Raw genomic sequence first — 20531 nt, 5'->3', positions numbered from 1 at the left:
TCGGCTTTCAGCCTAAGCAAGGGGTTATGTAGCAGAAACAAATAGAACTCTTTTTTTGTGTGTCAGTGCCTCCCCTGACTGTGCGATAAGGCACATACTGACCAATCAGAAGCATAGTGCAGGGACCTTCTTTACCCCTCAGGAACTCTAACTGCTTCCATTCCGGACGAGAAAAACTCCTCCTTTTCCAGCCAGACGCCAAAGAGAGCGGACCTGTTTCCTCACTATCTCTCTCTCTCCGCCTACACCGGTATCGACGATTTCCACTTGGGAATAACTACCGGGCAAAGGCAGACAAGTTTTATCCTAGTTATATCTTTTTGGCATCTTACCCTGACTTGCTTCAATAAATCTTTTCCTTGTTAAGTTTTACGAAGTTGTTTGTTCATTTATTCAGTAGCTTGTTATTTTTTATTTTTTTTTTTTTTTTACACAGTGATCACCACTTATTAAGGCCCGGAAGCCACTCAGGGATAAGGGTTATTGCAAGTACATTACGTTAGTGTGGAGATTTGATGAAGTGTTTAATTAAGGGGGCGTTTCATTAGGTATTTGTTAACGTTGGACTTGAAGACATCCAAGTTGTAGTCCAGAGGGAAGCAGGCAGACGGAACAGAGTTCCACAGGCGTGCAGTTCTAAGAAAGAAGCTTTGTTCATGGAATCCGCGTTTTGCTTTAGGCACAGATATAGAGTGGGAGAAATTTTTCACAGTGGATTCAGCTAGACGGGTGTTTTTCGTGAAAGATTGGCGAGGGGGGACCAGAGACTGGAGTTCAGACGAGCACCTGCCATGAAAATAACGATAAAACAAGGATAGGCTCACAACGTCTCTTCTGTGGGAGAGAGGTTGCAGGGTAGAGAAAAGGGCATCCCCACTAAGCCACGAAGTCTATTTTGTCAAGGCATGATAGGCTGTTTTTGGCCGCTCCTGCCCAGATATGGCAACAGTATTCCATCCTTGGATGTACTTGGCTTTTATATAGATAGAGAATTGCATCAGTAGTGAGATATCTTCTGGAGCGGTAGAAGGATCCCACCATCTTTTCAGCGACCTTGGCAACAGACTTGATGTACGTGTTTCATTTTAGATCAGGAGTAAAGGTCAAACCCAGAAGCTTGTCAAAACACGGGGCCTCACCCAGACAAGAGCCATCCATCACAATTGATGCCAGCTGGGGATCAGAGCGTTGATGATGTAAGGATACAAGTTTGGTTTTGGATGCATTAAAGGTAACCAGCCACCTCTTCCCCCACTGAACCACGCGCTCGAGATCAGAGGAGAGAGAATCCGAGTGAAGCTTGTGTTGAATTATTTATTTTATTAGGGAGTGCCTGAAAAGCACTAACTCAACTCCCTAAAAACTAAAAACTGACATTTTTGCTTTTTTTGTGAGATAAAAATATGTAATAACATATAATCTATATATCTATAAAAGTGAACGTGTTTGTCTGTCTGTCTGTCTGTCTGTCTGTCTGTCTGTGTACATTCCGTACAGAATAACTCTGTCAATTTTTAGTCTACAGACTCGAAATTTGATTTACAGGGTACTGAGATTTGGCCAAAAATTTGGCTGTTAAGGGGTCAAAGTTCAACGATTTGACTTTTGAGAACTCTACCAAACTCCTCCGACAATTTTGGGTCTAAACACTTGAAATTTTAGATATAGGTTCCTTGGACATGGATCTAACTTAATAACTTGATTTGAGCCCAAAACAATAAATGTTAAGGGGTCATAATAGTGTCAAATTTTTTAAAAATTGACTGTTTTTTTTTGTTTTTTGTTTTTTTTTGCTCAGCATACACCTCCAAACACACAGGCAATGCCGGGCACCCATGCTAGTAATATATAATATAAAAGTGAAAATGTATGTGCGTGTATGTCTGTGTACATTTCACTATGAAATAACTCTGTCAATTTTCAGTCTACAGACTCGAGATTTGACAGAAGGGGTATTGAGATTTGGGAAAATCTTTTTAATCGGTTTTCAACCAGAAATTTGGCTGTCAAGGGGTCAAAGTTCAATGATTTGACCTTTGAAAACTCTACCAAATGTAGGTTACTTGGACATGGATCAAACTTTTTAATTTGATTTGAGCCCAAAAAAATAAATGTTAAGGGGTTAAAATTGGGGTCACAAAGTCCAAAATATTTTACCTTTGTGGTGTCTAGCAAACTACTCAAGCCAATTTTGGGTCTAAATATTTGAAATTTATACATAACGGATATTCAGACATATGGCAAGCATTTTAATCAGTTTTGGTGCGAAAATTTGGTTGCCAAAAGGTCAAAGTTGAAAGAGTTGACCTTTGCAGATTCTACCAAATTCCTCTGCCAATTTTGGGTCTAAAGACTTGAAATTTTAGATATAGGTAACTTAGACATGGGTAAAACTTTATATTTTGATTTGAAACCAAAATAATAAATGTTAAGGGATCAAAGTTTTTTAAAATTACCTCTGCGGTCTCTATGAAATTACTTAGACAAATTTTGGTCTAAACATTTGAAATCTTACATAAAGTGTATTCACACGTAGAGCAAGTTATGAACAGCACATAAGGCCCAAGCAAAGCCCGACTGAACTGCTAGTCTGGTATATTAGTGTCCAATCAATAATAATCCACTGAAAAAAATCAAAAAAAGAACAAACAGAAAAAATATTATGGGGGGAGGGGGTGATTCTCGTTCAGGTCCGCCAAGTTTTATTGTCGCCATCTAATAATACTAGCCTGGGTACCTGGCGTTGCTCGGGTGTTTGGAGGTGCGTGTGTTGAGCAAAAAAAATAAAAATTAAAAAATAAGTGTTAGTAGGCAGGCAGGCTCAAAACCATACTGTGAAGGAAGGAAAGAATTTGAAAAAAAAAAAAAAACGTGACGTCTCTGCTGTTGTGCCCATCACCAAACCAGAAGTAACGTGGGTTTAAATTAAGGCTAGTCAATCGAAAAGAGGGAATGACTATCGAAAATATTAGTGAAAAAAGCGACGCCTCCCTGTAGAAAAGTGGCCAGTTGAGGGTGAGGGAATTAATGTTTTTAGCCAATTTTTCGATATTTGTCGTCCAAAGGGGCGGCTTCAAAATGATACTGATCTCATGAAAATCCGTCGCCTCTGTCGAAAGTTTTAGGCACACATACAAACATACATACATACATACATACATACATACATACATACAAGGCTGACTGGGATAGCTTTCGTACATTTATATCTGATCTACCCCTGCATTCCATGTTTAAAAAGGATGTGTCCTCTATAGTATTAGACCTGACGGAATGGTTAATTGTAGGTATTGACCGTTTCATACCCTCGAAAAAATTTAAGCAAAAACCTAACAGCCAGCCATGGTTCTCTCCAGAATGTGCTGCTGCCATTGCGCACAGAAATCACTTTTTCCACTGTTTCCAACGTAATAGATGTATGGAAACTAAAGCCTCTTTCAGGACTGCCAGCAACCATTGTAAGAAAGTAATAAAGAATACAAGAGAGTTGTATGCTCAATCTGTTAAGTCCAAAGTAGCTGAGCAGCGGCTTGGTTCCCACCAGTTTTGGCAAATAGCAAACAGAATCCTGAACAGAAGCGTGTGCTCCATCCCAACTATCATCAATGGACCTGAGGTAATCTCGTCAGCATCAGACAAAGCCAAACTCTTTGTCAAGAACTTTGCAGCTAATTCTACCCTTTGCAATCAAGGCCGCCAACCTCCAATATTTCCTCCTGTATCAGAAAACACGCTATGTGATATACGTATATCTGTACGTGATGTTGCCAAGCTAATCAAAAACCTTGATTCCAGTAAAGCAACTGGCCCTGATGGTATTCCAATTATAGTACTCAAAAAACTTCAACCTGAACTAGCGCCCATACTTACAAAACTGTTTAAACGTTGTCTTAAGGAGAATAGTTTCCCATCTGCCTGGAAAATTTCATCAGTATGCCCTGTATTTAAGAATTCAGGTGATCGCTCATCCTTCTCTCAGTACAGGCCAATAAGTCTCCTGTGCGTCATGAGTAAGTTGCTGGAATCTGTGTTAAATACAGAAGTAATCAACCATCTCAACAAAAATAACCTTCTTAGTAACACTCAATATGGTTTCCGTTCTGCTAGATCTACAGCAGATGTGCTTACAGTTACATCTCATAGGATTAGCAAATCTCTTGACGGAGGCAACCTTTCTAGGGCAATTGCTCTTGACATATCTAAGGCCTTTGATAGGGTATGGCATAAAGGTTTACTTCATAAGATCTCTAGCTATGGTATTGCTGGAAATGTCTTCTCAATTATTAAATCATTTCTTTCTGATAGGTTCATAAGAGTAGTAGTTGAGGGGCAAAAATCAGAAGCTCACAGTATTAATGCCGGTGTCCCTCAGGGGTCCATCCTGGGCCCAACTCTTTTCCTGATCTACATTAATGATCTTCCAAATCACATCCTTACATCATTTGTAGCCATTTATGCTGACGACACTACCATTTATGGTAGCACATCTAAGACAGTAAACGACCAAGTTCTCTCCAATTCTCTCTCCTCTGATCTTGAGCACGTAGTACAATGGGGTAAGGAGTGGCTGGTTACTTTTAATGCATCTAAAACCAAGCTTCTCTCTTTACATCATCAACATTCTGATCCACATCTGGCATCAATTGAAATGAATGGCTCTCGTCTTCAGGAGGCCTCAAGTTTTAACAAGCTTCTTGGCTTGACCATTACTCCTGATCTTAAATGGAACATGTACATCAAATCTGTTGCCAAGAAGGCCGCTGGAAAAATGGTCGGATCCTTCTATCGATCCAGTAGATATCTCACTGCTGATACTATTCTCTATCTATATAAGAGCCAGGTACGTCCAAGGATGGAATACTGTTGCCACATCTGGGCAGGAGCTGCTAGAAAGGACTTGGCCTGCCTTGATAGAGTTCAAAATAGACTTCGTGGCCTCGTAGGAGATGTCCTTTTCTCTTCCTTGCAACCTCTATCTCACAGAAGAGATGTTGCGAGTTTGTCTCTGATGTATCGTTATTTTCATGGAAAGTGTTCGACTGAGCTTCAATCTATGGTCCCCCCCTCGCCAAACTTTCACAAGAAACACTCGTCTAGCTGTAAACACTATCAATAATTCCCCCCACTCTTTATCTGTGCCTAAACCTAAACGTAGATTCCATGAACAAAGCTTCTTTCTTAGAACTGCACGCCTGTGGAATTGTCTTCCGTTTTCCTGCTTTCCAGCTGACTACAATATGGTTGTCTTCAAGTCTAACGTAAATAAGTTCTTGATGAGCCGTTCCATATAAGTTATCAAATTTACCAAATTTTCATTACTAATGATTACTATATTGTCCAATTTCTACTGTACACTCTTTAACCCTTATCCTTGAGTGGCCTCTTGACCTTGATAATGTGGTGATGCCTATGTAAAAAAAAAAAAAAAAAAAAAAAAAACATACATACATACATTTAAACAGACAGGTGAGATTTATATAATAGATAACTCGTTTTTACTATTATTAAAAAAAAAAAACAATCCAAAGTTTGTATGAAAAAGTTTTATTTTGGCGATATAGTAATATAACTCATTTTTATTTATTTATTAAGCAATCTAAAGTTTGGTTTTAAGTTTTCTTGTCATGATATATGTTTACAGAGCCAATGTGTGTACAAAGGTTAAGGTCAAACCGGTGTCACTTGAAATGTGTCCTTTTTTTTTTTCTTTCTTTGCAATGAAGCCAGTCAGTGTCCTAATTCCCTACTTCATCCAAATATAATTCAAAGAAAATAATATTAAATTCGAAAGCATAAAAGGTTGGTTTTTAATGTGGGGAAATCCATCAAGATTAAATCTATTTTGAAAAGTAACAAAATAAAAATAAACCATAAAGAAAAAAAAATGTTGTGAAGTTAGCTAATATTCAAAGAGGACTTAAAAATGAGTTTTCGTTTATATTTATTTACTAGCGCGGGTGCCCGGTATTGCCCGGGTGTTTGTAGGTGTGTGTTGAGAAAAAAAAAAGTTGTAGTAGGCAGGTAGGCTCGAACCCGAAGCCGTGACATGAAGGTGAAAGTGAAAAAAAACCTGACATCTTATCGTTCGGCCACGACAGGACAGGAAGTGAAAACGGTTCTAATTTAACAATTAAAAAGTTGACATGCAGAAAGTGAAAGTGAATGAGTTGACACAGGAGAAGAAATGAAATCACACACTTAAGTTTGACTTAAGTTTGGTTGGAGAAATCCGCTCCAAGAGCGGGGAGCTCTGGCAGTGTCTTAATGAATAGCAATTGTCTGATATGAAGGGGTCTGCCCCACAGTAATCAAACCTTCGACACCTGCTGGCCACGGGAGCCAGGGACTTGATTTTTTTTTTTTTCGAATCAGTTTCATTTTTATACAAAAAAGCCAAAGAAACATGCAGAAAGTAAGAAATATCATGAAAATAGCGTGTAAAAGCCGCTCAAATAAAAGATAGACACGCCTTCCTTTCGTAAATTGGAGTTATTATAATCTAGGTAGTATATAAAAAATTGTAAGAATTAGTGCCCCCCACCCCACTCCCAAGTGCCGCCCCCTATCCAAAAGCCGTTGCCGGACATACAAAAAATGTGCACACACTAACACATATTCTGTCTTTTATATATATATATATATATATATATATATATATATATATATATATATATATATATATATAAATAGATTTATTTTTAAATATTGAAAGCAAATTTTTTTGTTTGTTTTGTTTCTTTGTAATAAAGAGAAAGTGGAGCAGATAACAGCAAAATTTCATAAGAATCTTTAATTTCTGGAAATAAGCACACACACTTCTTAGATATTGCTATTTTGATAAAACTCATTTGCCACCTGAAAAAATTCCAAAATTCTAAATGGCGGCCATTTTTTAAAATGGCTGCCACTAAATACACAGAAATATCTCATTTCTCATAGACTTGTCCTATTTAAATGATTTTAGTGTCTAATCATACATCTTTCACTATGTACAATCCGAATTTGCAATCATGGATTTACTCACTAGCTTCCTCGTACCAATAGAGTGGATGTCAATGCACAACCATGGCACACTGGTGGTGTGGTGTCGTATTCTGATATTTTTATTAAATATTAACTAAAAATAAAAATATATCTATATATAAATGATAATAAACTTTAAAGAATAAAAAAAAAAGAACAATTAACCTTTTTTCTGATTGGTCTAAAACTTTTGGTTATTTGAAGCCACCATAAAAAAAGAAATAAAAGGTTCTTTTTGCCATCTGTTAGCATAGCTAGAAAACAATCGTTCGTTTTGGAAATCGCCCCCGCCCTGGGCAGCTATACTCTGGTAAGTTGGCCCGTTATATCCTAAATTTTTTTTTAAATTTAATTTTTCAAGTTGAATCCAATTTTTGCGGTGCGTTATGAAGATACAGAACAGTAAGCAATGGATTTCTACATAACACCATTGTTCCAGCGCGGTTCATGTTCTGCATAAGTGCTGAAGTGTGTTAAGGTCCTTTCCTGATCCTGGTGAACTTGAAGAAAGAATCTGATCAACTTTATTCATCATTCTATTATAAGTTTTGTAGACCTATCTAATCTCTTGAACGTATTCACAAAACCTACAGTGGCACCACTACTGTGAAACAGCATTAGATTCAATATCAGCTGAATGTACTAAAATGACCGAATTATGAAGTGACTACTTCATAGATAAATACTAGTAATGTGTAAAATGTAGAAAACAAATTAATATTCTGTTAATAATCTTTTGGGACAGAAATATAATGTTCAATCTGAATTTGGAATCATAGACTTACTCAGTGGCTTCCTTGTATCTTTCCATAAGTTTCTTCCCTTCTAAATCTCACATCTTCAGTTGCAGAGAACAGTGCAGGTTAGACCAAATAAGTTGCACCTGCATCGTCTACAGCATTCCAACTTGCAATCACAATTGGTTAGCTGCTGGCAACTTCCTGCAATGAGTGAGAGATCTGTCCAGATGACGTGCCACAAATCTCCCATCTTTGTCCTGCCCCAGTTGGTAGGAGTCTGCATTTCCAGTTGAAGTACTGTTGACCGACTCCAGATACATCCTACCTGGTAAGCAGCACATTTTACATGCTGCTTCAGTGCTCCTAGGGTTGGTGGAATGGTTTCATATGGCCTTTGCTTCCGAGCAAACATGTCCAACCTTGCAGCATCAACACCTTCAGCTGTACTGAATCTGTCGTACATCATGACCACAAACTTCCCTAAGGTCTCAAGGTCTTCATCATCCACTACTGGTGGGTACTTGCTAAGTTTGCAGAAGACATTGGAAGCCTCATTACAAACATTTTAAGTTTGCCAAGCTGACTTGCATGTGGAATTGTTCTATAACTTAATCTTATAATCTTAGTAGGAAAGCATTTTCTCCTTCTGTTGCAGGCATGCTTTTATGCCCTTCTTTACTGTCTGGACCATCCTTTCCACTATCCCGTTACTTTGAGGGTGGTAGAGAGGGGTCTTGTAAGGTCTGCATCCTATTTTTCTTAACCATTCATGCAAATCAGCATCCACAAATTCTGGCACATTATCCATCACCAATGTTCTCGGTATCCCATTTCTCGAAAATATTACTCTTAATATTTGTTTTACGGTGGTACTTTTTTTATCAGGTACTTTCACCACTTCAGGCCAACCTGATATTATTAATAATAGTCCTATCTCATTGACATAGGCATGATCCAGGTGTACTCTGCCCCACGGTTCTGCTTCTCAGGGACACATATGCATTTTCTTTTGCTTGAAATTCCTGAGTTTTCTGCATTTTGTGCATCTTTTTATGTAGTCCTCTATGTCTCTTGAGTACTCCCACCACCATGCTTTCAATTTTAATCTTCTTTGCTACTCCACAATGTACATCATCATATACACTTTTTATAACCTGGCTTCTCTGTGTTTCTGGAGGAACTACTAAGTCTCCATTACATATTACCCAATTTTCCAAAGTCAGTTTATGTCTTATTTCTTTGAATGGTTTTTCAGCCATTGAACAAATTCCCCAGTGATTCTCTTTTATCCTCAACACTATTCTGTTTAACACTGGGTCATTTGTAGTTTCAGTAGCCATTTTATCTACAGATATTACATCGGTTTCTATAAGGTGCAGGAATGTGTCTTAAAATTCATCGTCATTTTTGTCCTTATCCTCTCTATAAAACCTCAATCTAGATAAGGCATCAATGTGCGATATCATATTCCATTTAACATACTCAATGTCAAAGTCGAATGCCATCAGTCTGATTGCCCAGCGTAATATTCTGGATGTTGTAACTTTTGGTAGTTCTTTTCTTAGGTTGAAAATAAATTCCAGTGGTCTGTGATCACTTTTCAACAATAATTTTTTCCCATCAAGAACTGTCTTGCTCTGTCCGTTGTCCACACTATGGCTAGTGCCTCCTTTTCTATATTAGAATAATTATGTTCAGTTGTTGTTAATCTTCCCGATAAATACATTACGGGATGACCATCTTGTGACAAAATACCGGCTCCAGAATGCTCACTAGTGTCAGTAGTTAGAGTTATGTCCTTCTTAGGATAAAAAATTTGTACTATTGGCTTTTTTGCCAGAATCTGTTTTAAGTTTTCAAAAGCTTTTTGTTGGTGTTCTAACCAAATGAACTCCACATTTTTTTTTCTTCACTTCGCAAATGGTTCTGTCAGCTCATTATATTTTGGTACATATTTTCTATAAAAATTTACCAAACCCAAGAAAGACTCCAACTCTTTTTTATTTTTTTGTGTAGCCACTTTTAGAATTTTCTCTATTAGCGCTTCATCTGGATAGATCCCTTCCTTTGATATTGAGTAACCCAAAAATGATATTTCATTACTGTTGGTTACACACGTTTTTGTATTTACTGTCATGCCAGCATCTCTTAGTCGGTTCAGTATATTTTTAGTTTTTTCTTTAAATCATCTTCATTTAAATCTCAAACACAAATATCGTCTTGATAACAGATGGCATTTTCAACATTTCCTATTACTTTTTCAATAGCTTTTTAAAAAATTGCACTTGCCGTTTTTATGCCATACGGCATCCTTTTCCACCTTAACATACCTATAAGTGTGTTTATCATCATCACTGCTTTAAAATTTTCATCTATGGGAATTTGGTGGTAAGCTGATTTTAGGTCTATCTTTGAAAATACTTTCATTCCGGCAAGTTTATGTAAAGCTACTTCCATATTCAAATAGGGTACGAGTTGGCACAAACTTTATGGTTCACCCCTATTTTATAATCTCCACAAATTCTCAAGTCACTGTATTTTTTTTTTTTTAATACCACAATACTTCCTCCTGAAGGGGCAGGTTCTAATAAATCTTCCTTTATTAACTTTCGCAACTTAGCTATTACTAACAGTAATAAATGCACTGGTACTTTTCTTGCTTCATAGTAGGAGTGGGGGGGCATTTTCTTTTAATTTCAAGCTAGCTTCATAATTTTTTAATCTTTCTGTTTTTTCCATTTCTATCACATTAATCAACTTCGTTGAATTTATTTTTAATTCATCATTCCCCAATAGTCCATGCGTTTTTTGGCAATTTGTAACTGTAATGGTTACTACTTCATATTTTTCTTTTAGTTCTATTGAAGCTTCAAAGTAAGCCATAATTGCTATAACCAAGGCATCAAACTGACGTAATTGTGCATTGCTTTTTTTTAAACGCAGTTTTTCCATTTTTTTCCACAAATTTCTAGGAATTATGGTTACTTCACTGCAAGTATCTATCTGCATTTCAACAACACAATTGTTGATTTTCATTTTTATTTTTGTATCTCCATTCCTTGATCCAGTATTTTGTATATTATCCTTCTTTATATTCTTTTTTTTTTACATGGGGGTCACCACTTATCAAGGCCCGAAGGCCACTCAGGGAAAAGGGTTATTGCGTGTACAGTAATCAATGAGATAGTATTGTAGTAATCATTAGTATTGGGGGTTTTGATAGAGTGTCTTACTTAAGGGGGTGGTTTGTCAGGAGTTTGTTTATGTTGGACTTGAAGACGTCCAAATTGTAGTCAGGTGGGAAACAGGCAAGCGGCAGAGAGTTCCACTGGCGTGCAGTTCTAAGAAAGAAGCTTTGCTCATGGAATCTACGTTAGGATTTAGGCACAGATAAAGAGTGGGGAAAATTATTGACAGTAGTTTCAGCCAGACGGGTGTTTCTCGTGAAAGATTGGCGAGGGGGGACGGGGGATTGGAGCTCAGACGAGCACCTGCCATGGAAATAACAATAAAAAAAAGACAGGCTCGCAACATCTCTTCTGTGGAAGAGAGGTTGCAGGGAAGAGAAAAGGGCATCCCCCACTAAACCACTAAGTCTATTTTGCACTCTGTCAAGGCAGGATAGGCTGTTTTTAGCAGCTCTTGCCTAGATGTGGCAGCAGTACTCCATCCTTGGACGTACTTGGCTTTTATACAGATAGAGAATTGCATCAGTAGTGAGATATCTTCTGGAGCGGAAGAAGGATCCCACCATTTTCCCAGCGTTCCTGGCAACAGACTTGATGTATGTGTTCCATTTCAGATCAGAAGTAAAGGTCAAACCCAGAAGCTTGTCAAAACATGGAGCTTCCCCAAGAGAGCCATCCATTTCAATTGATGCCAGATGGGGAACAGAGCATTGATGATGTAAGGATAGAAGCTTGGTTTTGGATGCATTAAAAGTGACCAGCCACCTCTTCCCCCATTGTACCAAGTGCTCAAGATCAGAGGGGAGAGAATTAGAGAGAACTTTGTCATTTACGGCCTTTGATGTGTTGCCATAGATGGTCGTGTCATCAGCATAGATGTCAACGGATGATTTAAGTGTTTTGGGAGATCATTGATGTAGATCAGGAAGAGAGTTGGGCCCAGGATGGACCCCTGAGGGACTCTAGCATTAATACTGTGGGCCTCTGATTTCTGCCCATTAACCACTACTCTTATGAACCTATCAGAGAGAAATGATTTAATGATTGAGAAAACATTTCCAGTAATACCGTAGCTGGAAATTTTCTGAAGTAGGCCCTTATGCCATACCTTATCGAAGGCCTTCGATATGTCAAGAGCAACTGCCCTGGAAAGGAAACCTTTGTCAAGAGATTCACTAATCCTATGTGATATAACCGTTAGCACATCTGCTGTAGATCTTGAGGAGCGGAAACCATATTGCATGTCACTAAGAAGGTTGTTTCTGTTGAGGTGGTTGACTACTTCTTTATTTAATATGGATTCCAACAACTTACTCATGACACACAGGAGACTTATTGGCCTGTACTGAGAGGGAGATGACTTTTCACCTGAATTCTTAAATACAGGGCATACTGATGAGTTTTTTCAGGGTGTTGGAAAGCACTTCTCCTTAAGGCAACGCTTAAACAGTTTTGTAAGTATGGGGGCAAGTTCAGGTTGGAGCTTTTTCAGCACTATAACTGGAATGCCGTAAGGGGCAGTTGCTTTACTAGAATCAAGGTTCTTGATTAGCTTGGCGACCTTACATACAGATATTTATATGTTGCATAGTGTGTTGTCTGTTATAGGAGGAAATATAGGGAGTTGATGGTCATTGTCACATAGGGTAGAATTAGCTGCAAAGTTCTTGGCAAATAGTCTGGCCTTGTCTGATGCTAACGAGATGACCTCAGGTCCATTGATGATAGTTGGGATAGAACGCACACTTCTGTTCAAGATCCTGTTTGCTATTTGCCAGAACTGGTGGGAACCAAGCCGCTGCTCAGCTACTTTGGATTTAACAGACTGAGCATATAGCTCTCTTGTATGTTTTATTACTCTTTTACAGTGGTTGCTGACAGTCCTGAAAGCAGCTTTAGTCTCAGTACATCTATTACGTTGGTAGTTATGGAAAAAGTGATTTCTGTGCGCGATGGCAGTAGCACATTTAGGGGAGAACCATGGCTGGCTGTTAGGTTTTTGTTAGAATTTTTTGGATCGTATGAATCTGTCTGTGCCTACAATTAACCACTCGGTCAGGTCTGATATTATAGAGGACACATCCTTTTTAAACATGGAATGCAGAGGTAGGTCAAATATGAATGTACGGAAGCTATCCCAGTCAGCCATAGAGTATCGATATACAGTACAGTGGAGAGGTACGTCTGAAGACTTATTACATTTCATTTTTATCTTAACTGATACAACGGAGTGGTCAGAGGATCCCAGAGGAGATAGAACGGAACATGAACACAGCTCAGGGGAATTCGTGAGGAAAAGGTCTAGAAGACTTGCATATTGACCGGGTGTATCGGGCACATGGGTGGGTTCGTGAACAATCTGAGTGAGGTCATAAGCAATGGCAAAATCATGACAAAACCTCCCCTCATCATCGGTTTTATTTAAGTGGGTCAGCCATTCCACATTATGGACATTGAAGTCACCGCAAATGTGAATGTTAGCCAAAGGATGAGCAGACAGGATGTGGTCAATTTCTCAGATATGTTCTTAAAGATAGTAACCCCACTGTTGTGGGGGCGATAGAGGGCAAATATAAATGCAGTGGTGTAAGCTAGTGCAACCCGGAAGCACATATAAGGTAAATTAGGGTCTTCTCTGGAGATATCCCTACCACATGGAAAGCCATCTTTGATGTAGGCACATATTCCATGCCCATGGCTATCTTGGGGGGGGGGTCAGATTTAGATGTTGTTGATGTATCCTTTAATTATAAATTCGTCTAGAGAAGTGGTTGGCCCTATGCCAGTTTCACTTCGAAAAAATATGTCCGGTTTCATCTCCTGTAATTGTGTTTCAATCTCTGGAAGGTTGGAATGTAGACCCCTTATGTTGGAGAAGGAGACCTGGTAGTAGGGGTCTACGTTGGAGGATGGGGTTCTAGGTTTATTCATGCTTCTTTTTTGGAGATTTGTCATGATTGTTAAGGTTTTGAGGTTTGTGGAGCAGGTCGGTAGACTTGGTTGGAGCAGGACAGAGAGGGAAAGTAAGAGAGAAAAAGACAAGAAGTTTTTTTTTTGTTTTTTTTTGTAGCACATGATAAGGTAAAGCCGTAACAATTACCCACTAGTATGGCATCGAGAGGCCCTACCAGAAACTACGGTATGGTCCAGAATCCATTAACCAAATGGCAATACAGCAGCCCCGGTACTTTGCACCTGCTGATAGAACAGACTCCTTAGTAGTTAATCCAAGGTTTGGGTCCATGACTATCAGGCGGGTAACGTCAGCCCAGATGAAACGTTTACCTCCAGCACTCTTACTAGTGACATGATCACAAGGATAGACATAGAAACAGAAATTTTCCGACATCTCAGGCTACTCTTTACAAAGTACTACCGACCTAGAAAGCAGCTTTTTCTTCACCCTTTGTCAGAAAAATCATTCATTGGAAATGAAGACTGAAGGACAAAAAAGGAGAAGCGAGAGTTACTGGAGCTGCCGATAGCACATCCGCATGCATTATCTACTCTCCATTGGGAAAATAAATAAATAAAATAAAATAAAATAAAATAAAAAGGTGAGAAGGACTTATTAATATCTACTTAAAGTCCGTTGCCCCATTCCCGGATTAGGATATTACTTGAAGATAGTCTCCCCTCCCATGTTAATGCATGGATACTTTTTGCCTTTATCTAGGTCGAGCTGGGATGTTAAACCGTTCCAGCTCCACCCCATAATAAATATGCTATAATGGAACTGTTATCAAATTGAAAAAGTCTGGTTATTTTTAACTCGTTTAAAAATCTGGTAAGAAGTAATACCTTTAGGGTTACGTATTAACTTTAGCTAGAAGTAATGCATACTTTAGAAGAAAAAAAAAAAAAGCTGCATGTTTTTGAGTTCAGATAATATGCAAATATAATTTGGAAAATGTTCAATTTTATGAGAGACTTTTTTTTTTTTCGTTTTAAATATAAGAAAAAGTATTGGTCAATAATAGTATTTTTGACAAAAAAAGATTTAGGAGAAAGATAAGAAAACAAGACAAATATTCAGGATTAAAGTCAAACTTGAGATAAGGAGAAAGAAAAAATAAAAAATAAAAAACTAAACATGTTAGTGTTTTTAGATTAGTAGGCTGCAAAAGTTATAACATTAAAAATTTGTCTATTTTAATCGTCTATTCTTTCCACATTTTTCGTTTTACATACTTCTTGGAAGTGATTCTTTTTTAAACACTTTGAACATGTTTTTCCAAATGCTGGGCATTTTTCTTTTTTCATTTCATGAATTTTACCTCAGTAAGTACATGTTTTTCTTTTCGTTTCTACCATATACGTGTAAGCGATTATTTCTTTGTAGGAATTTTTTTTATTTTGGTTGTAGTTATGTATTAAGTCCTGCTGTTGTATAAATTCTAGACACATATTCAAGGGCATGTCTAGAAGTGTAAGCCATTTTTAGTTTCCCAATATTCTTACCATGTCGAGATGGAAAAGAACATGTGAAATTGCTCCAGAAAAGGTTTAATATTTATGAAGCAATTCTCGTTTCTGATTGTAAGTTGTAACTGTTCCATTAGCTTATATCTATGTGCCGAATTATGCATACCTTCAATCAATCTTAGTTGGATTAACTCTTCTTCTGTTGTCTGTTCTTCTGTCCTTAGTTTTTCAAAGTCACAGTATTTACTCGCACTTCTTAACCAGTGTAAATATTTTACTATCGGTTCATCCACTTCCTGCTTAATTGCCATAAACTTGGTCCTTTCTGCAATCACTAGTCTTTTCTTTGGCCTCATGTTTCCCTTGATAACCTGACTTATTTTTTCGAAAGTCATTTCTTTTAGCTCTCGAGGGTAAACCATTGTAGCAACCTTCATAATTGCTTCACCAACTTAATCAGCGTTAGCCATGAACAAGTCGGTGATTTCATTCTCCCCTTCTTGTTTTTTGTTGCCGACAGGATGTTCTCTGGTCTTTGAAGACCCGGAATACGTAGTTACTTGGATTCATTGCTTTGCTGCTAATGCGAGAAGCAAAAAGTTGAAAAACTTTTTGCTTCTCGCATTAGCAGCAAAGCAATGAATCCAAGTAACTACGTATTCCGGGTCTTCAAAGACCAGAGAACATCCTGTCGGCGATGCCACTGATATGATGTGTATAATGCTAAGCAAGCATTCAACAACCAAACTGTTCTAGTTGGTGTCGGTTTATAAATATGAGCTATCTGCTCATATGTAAATTATACTTAATTTGTATATCACTACAAATATATTTACTGAATTTACTGAATTAAGGCTGAAGGTTATCCTTTTACTACCTTGATGTATGCACAATGAGGTTTGGGATACAAATGGGTTCAGGAATAGAAATATATTCCTTTCACCTAACCCGATCGTTCATCCAATATCATTTAATTCTCATGCGATCTGTACACCAAAGCAATCTAAACCTCCATTACCCTTGGTTCAGCTCTACCACGCTAGAACATCTTGTTGATTCGGATGCAGTTGTCTAACTAAACATTTGTTTTAAGTTACATGTAATCTACATGTATATGTAGCTAACTGATGCAGGGCTTATTAGAAAGCATTTGGGACACTGAAATAATCTCTTAGCTAGACTAAATGATTATTCAGCTGATACTGAACCCCATGCTGAGTTTCACAGCAGTGGAGCCACCAGTGTGCCCTGGTTATTCATTGACATGGCCGCCATTTTGAATTTTGGAATTTTTTAAGATGACTAGTGGGTTTTATCAAAATAGCAATATCTAAGGAGTATGTGTGCCAATTTTGGTGCTTGTTTCCAGAAATGAAAGATAGTTTCACCCCACTAAGAATGGTTGTGATAGATTGTTGAATTTAAGTCACGTGAGACAAATCCTTTAGGTACGGGCAATAATGGCTGAAAAAGATAGGGGAACATAGTTTTGAAAGCCGATTTATTATAATTTGTTTTGTAGGTTTCCAATTACTTTTTGATTGTATGTGAAAGATTACAGCCTAAAGTTAATTTCCAAAAAGAAAAAAAATATTTGTACATGTAACGAAAAAGTTATAATGAAAAATGTTTTCATGGCGACATTTGGACGTTGACAAATTCAGCTAAATTCTGGAGTTAAATACATTCATTGTAAAAATCCCTTGAACGATAAATATTAGTTTGGTGGGTCTACTTCAAAGATAATTAGTAAAGTCTAAATATATTGAATTAAATAAATAAATAAATAAAAACACCTCGTTTGTACAAAAGAAACAAAATAGCTTAATTAGCCCTCAAAAGTGAGAGATTCTGGTTTCATGCAAACAAAACAAAATGAAGTCGTCTAAGTATGGATTCTACGGAAGCCCAAAATGTCAGAAAGTCAAAAGGCTGTCTGAGAATGATGTCAGGTAGATGGAGGGAGGTAGGGAGTGCAAAACCAACTGGTTTTCTTTTTTTATCCCCAGTCGTGCACCTGTACATTCCTATCGTGAACATTTGTATAATTTTTACTATTTTTTAATTTAATTATTTTTCTATGTTCCTGCTTTTAAATTTTTTCATTTTCTTATTTTTATTATTTTTCAAGATTATATATAAATTATGTTACGCTGAAGATTATACATTAATTCAGGCAAGGACAATATTAGAATCTTGCATATAAAAATTAGACTTATAATGCAATCTTAAAAATAAACAGGAAATATTTTTTGCAACTACAATTTTTTTCATTTTAAAATATTAAATAAACAATGCTTAATTCAATGATAATATCAGTAGTTCGAGAAATTAATTTTTCTTTGCGTTATTTTGTTAATATTAGGGTTTTTTTTCTAATGTTCTTGAAAAAATTAACTGTCCTTTTTTATTGTTACAATGTATGATTTTTTATTCTCATAAAAAAGCAAAAATAAATTTAATCATTTTTTTTTTCACTAATGAAAACCATAACTTTAGTAAAGGTGTTTTTTGTTTAAACAAATATTCCACTAAGGTTCAAATGAAAATAATGGGTTCCATTATATTCGGTGATTATTATTTGCTAAATACTGAAAATTCCATTAAAATTGGTTAATTTCCTGATTTTGGGTGATTTTTCTTTTAAGTAAAGGGAAGGGTCAAAATGTTTGTACATTTTAAGCATTAGCTATTCATTTTGCACGTGCTTATAATTTATTATGGTTGATGGACACTGGCGGCCAGAAGTCGACACAAAACGTACCACCCAATTTATCTTTTCTTCTGCAGGCCTCATGTTTTGTTTTTATGTGTTGTGGGTCGGCAATTTTGTTCGGGATCGTTCAACTTTAGGAATCTTTAAAACTCAACTTCAGCTAGACATAATAGGGTTTGATGTTTGTGTTAAATTAGTGATGTTTTCAACCAACGTATTTCAGATGAAAACATTTTTTGCATGCTTACGTGTCATGTCGAAATTTTCCAAAAAATATTAAATAGATATATTTTTAACAAAAAAATTATCCACAATTACGTTATGAGATTTTGTTTAAAAATGGCGGAATATTAATTTAAATCAAGGCAGATAAGTCAATTTGTCCTACTGAATTGGTAGCACAATTTTCCACATTAAAATATGATAAACCGAGGTTTATGAATTCTTTTTCTACTAATTATTTTTCTACTGTGTCATTTTTAGTAAGTTTTGGAATTTATACTAATTTCGACATGATACGTAAGTTTGTAATAATGTTTTCACCTGAAATGCGTTGGATAGATCACCATTTTGGCCCATTAGCCAGTAATCAATCAGTTTTTGTTTTATTTTTTATTTTTGTTGTTGTTTTGTCTCCGCGAATTGTCGTATCTGGAACTGATCAGGGTCAATGAAGTCGGTGATTTAAAGGTAAATCTGAGTGGAAAAAAAAAAAAAAAAAAATACTGATTTACTTTTCCGGAAGTCACGTAACCGGAAATTCAGAAACGGCATCTGGCGACCGGAAATTAAAGTTATCCTAAGCACATGTCTTCGGCCTTTTAAAATTTCGAAAGTCAACAATTTTCCGATAGAAAAACTTGACAACGCTTAAGAATTATCAATTATTAACAAAATCGAAATAATCTTTTTATGTGTCGATTGGGAATTTAAGAGAAGCCATTTTTTTTTCCAGTCAAGAAGTACTTTTTAATTTGAAGTGAGTTTCACGCTTCTGTTTGTTTGTCGGCTGCTGAAGTTTTCTTTTTATTTTACTTTACTTTTTGTTTTCAATTATGTTTTCTACAGTTAAGATAAATTTTCTTTCTATTTGATCTAAAAAGAAAAAAATTACAATTAATTTACCTTTTAATTGTTTAAAAAGTTTTTAATATAAATATTTCTTTTAGTTTTTTTTTTTTTTTTTTTCTATCGCTGATTGTTTAACCTTGAAAGTGTTTATTTATTTATTCTGACTGCTACTCTTGTATCTAGGGTATTATTCTCACCACGTCTCGGCTGATGTAATCTCCGATTTTATTCAGGTGCGTCTTATCGAATTTGAGAAAGGATCAATCCTCATCTAAAACGGCATATATATATATATATATATATATATATATATATATATATATATATATATATGTATTGAGCAGTACTGTTGAAGTAAATACTTAAAGTTTACGCATAAATTTATACTTTCGTATATTAATTTTATGTGAGTAAATGAAGTAGTTACATATATATATATATATATATATATATATATATATATATATATATATATATATATGTATGTACACCGTCCGGCGTTACCAGGTCGTAAAATACGATATTTTAATTGGTTAAGCTACACAGATACAGTCCGAAAAGCTAGTCTTGTACTCTGTCACCGGTGTCGAGGCAGAACCTAACCCCTTTGAATAAAGAGCTGAGTTGTTAACTTCGAACGGCAAAAAACTGAAAAAGTGTAATATACCGCAATTAAATGTTATGAAAGGCAAAATAAGTTAAAAGAAAAACAAAAAGCAGTTCAAAGAATTTTCGAGCATTTATTACTAATAGACAACATTTTTTATTATTATTATTATTATTATTATTATTATTATTATTATTACTAACCGCAATGGGAGTTTTTTCTTTAAACAAAATCAAATTAAAAAAAAAAAAAAAAAAAAAAACAATTTAAAGAATCGTTTTGGCATCAGAAAAAAGCACAAATTTTTCTGATACCGATTCCAATACCCTCAAATGTTCCTATTCTTTTCCAAATCTGAATAATCGTTCCAACACTAATATCGGCAGGATTGCAGTTTACAGGGAAATCAAGGGACGCAACTCCTGCTAAACTAAAAAGGACGCAAACAGAATCACCGGGGGGCACCTGTTTCAATTTTTCTTTTTCTTGTTAATTTAAATGAACTGTTTGAATAAGTTATTGTTTTAACAAAGGAAGAACATAGACCTTTATAAAACAGTTATAAATTATTTTAAGAAAGAATTATTTTAATAACATAGAATTATTTGAAGAACATAGAATTTTATTAAACAGTTAATTTTTAAAACGAAAAACAGTTATGAATTATTTTAAGAAAGAATTATTTGAAGAACATAGAACTTTATTAAACAGTTAATTTTTAAAACGAATACTGTTCGCGGATGCATCTGATGATTCGTGGA

This window comes from Euprymna scolopes, chromosome 19 (genome assembly GCF_053919585.1).
Source record: "Euprymna scolopes isolate OS-2025 chromosome 19, ASM5391958v1, whole genome shotgun sequence".
Lineage (NCBI taxonomy): Eukaryota > Metazoa > Mollusca > Cephalopoda > Sepiida > Sepiolidae > Euprymna > Euprymna scolopes.
Note: the sequence above shows the minus strand (reverse complement) of the source record.